Here is a 6,000-nt window from a genome sequence, read left to right as displayed (position 1 = left end):
GGCAGATATAACATATGCAGAGAGAGTTAGATTTGGGTGGGGTGTTTTCAATCTGCAATCTAAATTAAATAAAGCAGCCAGTATTTACCCTGCACAGAAACGAAATAACCCACCCAAATCTAACTCTCTCTGCACATGTTATATCTGCCCCCCCTGCAGTGCACATGGTTTTGCCCAACTGCTAACAAAATTCCTGCTGCGATCAACTCAGAATTACCCACATTACCGGATTGCCACTCAGTCATTACATATATAGTATACACCTATCCAAATGCTGAATATGTATAACTGGGCATTTTTAAAACAAAAAAATAATTTATTAACAAAAATATTAGCCATGAGCAGCAAGAAACTCCCCCCCCCCCCCCCCCCCCCTTTCCCCTTTCCCCATTCCACACTGATATTACTCGTCTGGTGTAACTATAGTGTAAAACTTATTGTTGTACAGTGGGTATCCTGTGGTGTATTTCCCCTGTATACTATGCTGGGTGATGTAGGCATCGCCTATATACCAGTGACGTGCGGTGAGCTAAATGGCTCAGGAGGCACTGGTTAACCCCAGAGCCAGATTTCCATGCAATATATGACCCAAAGCATACATCTGGGCATTATACACAGGTGCAGCAGTATATACATCTGGGCATTATACACAGGTGCAGCGGTATATACATCTGGGCATTATACACAGGTGCTGCAGTATAAACTCCTGGAAATTTGGTGAGTTTTGATTAGAGATGTGTGGAAAGGATACACAGGTGAGGCACTGCCTCACCTGCCATAAACTTTTCACTCCAGAGTTTGGGCTATAAAAATTATTAGAATAATGCAAAGAAGATATTTCAAACATATAATAGTAATAGTATTTTCCATATACTTTATTCAGTCAAAACTCTAGTTTAAACGTAAGTATGACAGGAAAGGCTCTGCCTCACCTGCCTCACCCCACCGCACATCACTGCTATATACCTAATGCCAGGCCAGCCAGTGCCCCAGGCCTCTGTAGTTCCCATCAGCAGACTGTTCCTATCGGCGGACATGGGAACTGGTAACAGGTGTCGGGCATAGTAGTGTCATACAGAAATCACTAGCACTGCTTATATATTCAGCACCGGGTATATAACAGTCTGATAGGCCTATGTTGTGTCCTGGCCAGAGTCTCCCCATCCAGCTCATGACACGTCTGACTGGACCTCTCTGTGATGTCACAGTAGGCCCTGCCAGTTCCAGGTATATGAGGGACCTAGTGCTGCCCAGGTCAGTCCTTTCCTAGTCCACCTCTGGATGAGTCACCACCAGCGGATCCAGTCAGGAAGGAGAGAATGTGTATGGACAGGTTCAGCCGCCGCTCCATGGGAAGGGGTAGGAGAAGGAGGTACAGCAGCCGCAACTGTGGCCCCAGCTATGCCTACAAGTACAAGTCATCAAGGGCCCGCAGGAGAGGGAGACGCAGGAGAAGGCACTAGGTAGGTGGATGTTACATAAGGCCGTACATTCAAAAAACGTCCCAATCCAATTACATTCCCTCTGTACAGTCCACATCAATCCTCACATATTTCTCTTTCTTCACTTTCCCATCCACCTTTGCAATCTGGTGGACCTTTTTTTGGGAAAAAACTTCAAAATACAGTGCGCAATGAAACAGTAGTGCAGCTACACAGTATAACACAAGTGTGCATCCAAAACACACTAAATGAGACAAATGAAGAAAATAAGTGTATACTAGTAATAGCGCTCTCCAGTAGCCATGTTTAGATATCACCCATGTGAAAAATGATATAATAGGGGTCGATTCACCATGTATTGCAATAGAAACGTCCTTTGAACTCCTTATTGCACACACTCAGATAGTTACTCCAAAATTCTTCCTTCTCAGGGAAAATTCAATAATGTTCTTATGTAATTGGACCCACGTAGAATCTATGGAAATAGATATAAGGAGAGGCTTATATCTATTTCCATAGATTCTACGTGGGTCCAATTACATAAGAACATTATTGAATTTTCCCTGAGAAGGAAGAATTTTGGAGTAACTATCTGAGTGTGTGCAATAAGGAGTTCAAAGGACGTTTCTATTGCAATACATGGTGAATCGACCCCTATTATATCATTTTTCAATCTGGTGGACCGTTATGCAATAGGTAGCATCTATCCTTGTGTATCAATGCCTATTTCCCTATAGAGTGTAAGCTGTGAGCAGGGCCTTCCTACCTCTATGTCTGACTGTTATTACCCAGTTTTATCACTGTTGTTCCAATTGTAGAGCGCAACGGAATTTACTGCGCTATATAAGAAGCTGCTAATAAATAATTGCCCTATAGGCAGCTGGGATAACTGCATCACATAGATGTAATAACATATACACTGATACAGTCATTATACCAGAGAGAGGGATCCGGTCGGGATGAGGGTGCGAGAGGGGGGGAAGGGGGGCTAGGTATAGGCTGCGAGGAGAGGGTTAGGGTTACGGTGCGGGGAAGGGGAAGGTTAGGGTGTGCGGGGGGAGGGTTAGGCTGCGGGGAGAAGTTAGGTTTAGGCTGCGGGAAAGGTGGGTTGGGGAGGTTAGTGATCAGGGTTACTATAGTTCATTACGTTCTGTGGGTATTTTAAACATTGGGATGTCACTGTCGGTATTTTGTCAGCCGCCATCCAGACTGTCTTCTGGTTGAGTGACTCTCGTACATTGAATATGAGTAATCCAATCTATATTATAAGTGTTTCTTCATCATTTGGGGCTTCTAGAAAACAGCTGCCTAAAAAACAGGAATTTACTGACAAGCAAGTACTGGCTGTGTAACAAATGTCACTGATGTAAGACATTGTGGGGCCCATTTATTAATTATCAGGTTTCAAGCATTATAATTTCTCATCAGCGCTGTTTGTTGCAATAGGAAGTAAGGGGTCTATTCATGAAGCAGTGAAGAGAGAGGAGAAGTGAGCCAGTGTAGAAGTTGCCCATGGCAACCAATCAGCATTGATGTAACATTTATAATTTGCATACCACACAATTGACGGAGCAGCTGATTGGTTGCCATGGGCAACTTCTCCACAGGCTCACTTCTCCGCTCTTTTCACTGCTTCATGAATAGACCCCTATGTACTGGCTGGATGATCACATTAGTGATCACTTTACTTTCACTTCCCAGGGGGTCACCGCTGTACTGCGCACATGCAGCCTATCCCGGTCCTTTCTGCGAGCTGTAGTCTACAGGCTACTCTGGCTATCACCATCTTCCGCTACTGGGAGCTTGGTACAGTCAGCAAGAAAGCAGTTCCCATAGCTTTCTAATGGGGGCTGCTTTTGCGGTCGAAAATATTTCTGCAGTCTGATAGTAAATACTCATATATAATCTGTTTTCCTCAGTTGTACAATGGCAGTTTTATACATTGATGGTCTTTTCACAGGTTGCCATCTTACCAACGGCAGTGACGTCAACAGTCATGTGACACCATCATCAGTCATGTGATACCATCATTAGCCATGTGATACCAGTAGTCTCCTGATAAAGGGCCACGTTTCCTGCACTTATCTCAGTGACCTCTGAGAGAAGATAAGATGGGAGTACACGGCCCCCATACTTTGCGGTCCCTGTACGTCCACACATCAGCATTAAATAAAGCGTCAGCAGAGTATCTCTCTGGGTCTGTGGTTTGTACCTGGTGGGAGAGGCCGGGAATTTGCAGAATGAGCCCCTATGCTACGCTAGCCTTTCTGTGACTGATGTAACATGGATTAGTCTAAAATTACATTTAGACTAAAAGCCACATATATGGAATCGCATATAGCAATAGCCAACATATAATTCATATAGTGGAAAGCTAAAATCACAAGGTGATCCTTTACTCATATAAGCAATTACTATGCGTATCAGGGGATCGATTCTGGCGTTCATATAAGACAGTGGTGTGTAATAAGAGTTATTTTAAGTCGGACACTGGGGAGGTGCTCAGGTATAATTACCGATGTAGATGGTAGAAAGTGCAGACTCTCCGTTTGTAATCAGTCAGTCTCAACGCTAGATCCACACAGCTGGTTGATCGTGTCCTTAAATGCACAACGTGATCTATGGAACGTAGGAGAAATATCCTTAATGGGTGTACATTTTATGGAGGTACATGCTGCGTATCCCTCCTGCCTCGGATTGATGGGATTAGCGCACATAGCTATTACCAGTAGAGGAGGAGACCGCTTTAGAACATTGGGGGTAATTAAGACCTGATCGCGCGCTAGCGGTTTTTGCAGCGCTGCGATCAGGTCAGAACTGCGCATGCATATGCACCGCAATGCACAGGTACAAAGCGGATCGCCGCTCAGCGATTGGTTTGTGCGAAGAATCCATTTGTATGGACGATCGCAAGGTGATTGACAGGACGAAGGCGTTTGTGGGTGGTAACTGAGCATTTTTTTTGGAGTGGTTGGAAAAAGCGCTGCCAAGCGTTTGCAGGGCGGGTGTCTGACGTCAATTCTGGACCCGGACAGGCTGAAGTGATCGCAGCAGCTGAGTAAGTCCTGGGCTGTGCAGAGACTGCACAAGATCTGTTTGTACAGCTCTGTTACACATGCGATCGCACACCTGCACAGCTAAAATACCCTCCCCTATGGGCGACGACTATCCGATCGCAACAGTGCAAGAAACCCCTAGCGATCAGGTCTGAATTACCCCCATTATGCAGACAAGAAGCTGCATGAATTCTCAAGCTGCAGTCCCTTAAGCCACAGGGGCTAAATAAGACGATAGACTTGGAATTCATATAAGTATCTATCCACCATTGCCCAGTGGGGGTGATATTCATGTGACCGGCGGTCGGGAGACCGACAGTCACATGACCTCCACCGACATCCCGCCCCCTCACTATCCCGATGGTCGGCATGCCAACCATCAGGGACTATTTCCACTTGTGGGTGTCCACGACACCCATAGAGTGTGAATAGAACCCGTGGCAACCGCAGGTCTCAACCGAGCCCACAAGGGGCTTGCTGCACTCGCCCCTCACAGGCCGGGATCCCGGCGTTGGTGTGCTGACCGGCGGTCAGACATACTACACCCGCGCCGTGGAAGTGGGTTTATTTTAATCGTATGTTCCTTCTCATCTAGCTAGTATCCTTTCTGTTTCTGACAATTTCCGATGTTTCTCTCTTTAAATATGGAGAGAAGGGGTGGACTCCCCTGTTTTGCCATCTTCATACTTGAACAAGTTTCTTGTTATAAGATTTATATTAAGTACATCATAATTACCCTTCTCGTAGGGCCTATTACTTTAAAATAATGGTCGTCATTCCGAGTTGTTTGCAGATTTTCGCTATACAGCGATCAGGCAAAAATCTGAATTTCTGCGCATGCTCATTGGCCGCAGTGCGCACGCGCAAAGTACTTTTAGTCAAAACGATGCAGTTTTACACAAGGTCTAGCGGCGCTTTTCAGTCGCACTGCTGATCGGTGAGTGATTGACAGGAAGTGGGTGTTTCTTGGCGGTAACTGAGTGTTTTCCGGGAGTGTGCTAAAAAACGCAGGTGTGTCAGCTAAAAACGCAGGCGTGCCGGGAGAAACGGGGGAGTGGCTGGACGAATGCAGGGCGTGTTTGTGACGTCAAACCAGGAACTAAACGGACTGAGCTGATCGATAATCGTGAGTAGGTCTGGAGCTGCTCAGAAACTGCTAAGAATTATTTAGTAGCAATTCTGCTAATCTTTCGTTTGCTATTCTGCTAAGCTAAGAGACACTCCCAGAGGGCGGCGGCCTAGCGTGTGCAATGCTGCTAAAATCAGCTAGCGAGCGAACAACTCGGAATGAGGGCCATTGTCAGCAATTTTGCTAATTACTATGAGCATTTATTCCGCAATGATCCTGGCCCCGGAGATGGAATAGATATGTTATACCGGTGGCCGGGATCACGGCTGTCATGATCCCAACAGCGGGATCACGGTCACCAGTATACCGGCAGCGGGGCGAGCGCTAGAAAGCCCCTTACGGGCACCGAGGCTCGCTGCATTCCCACAGGATC

The 6,000-nt window shown here is 46.1% G+C and overlaps 1 long non-coding RNA gene across 1 annotated transcript; it reads left to right on the top strand.

Annotated features, from left to right (window-relative positions):
• Positions 1–1,142: 1,142 nt before the first annotated feature.
• LOC134943925 (uncharacterized) lies at positions 1,143–3,630 on the top strand. The gene is made up of 2 exons (XR_010181829.1): positions 1,143–1,463; positions 3,403–3,630. It is a non-coding gene; the product is annotated as an uncharacterized LOC134943925 (long non-coding RNA).
• The last annotated feature ends 2,370 nt before the right edge of the window (positions 3,631–6,000 follow it).

The sequence above is a fragment of the Pseudophryne corroboree genome, chromosome 7, assembly GCF_028390025.1.
Source record: "Pseudophryne corroboree isolate aPseCor3 chromosome 7, aPseCor3.hap2, whole genome shotgun sequence".
In the NCBI taxonomy this organism is placed as follows: domain Eukaryota; kingdom Metazoa; phylum Chordata; class Amphibia; order Anura; family Myobatrachidae; genus Pseudophryne; species Pseudophryne corroboree.
Note: the sequence above shows the minus strand (reverse complement) of the source record. Positions and strands in the feature narration are given on the sequence as shown.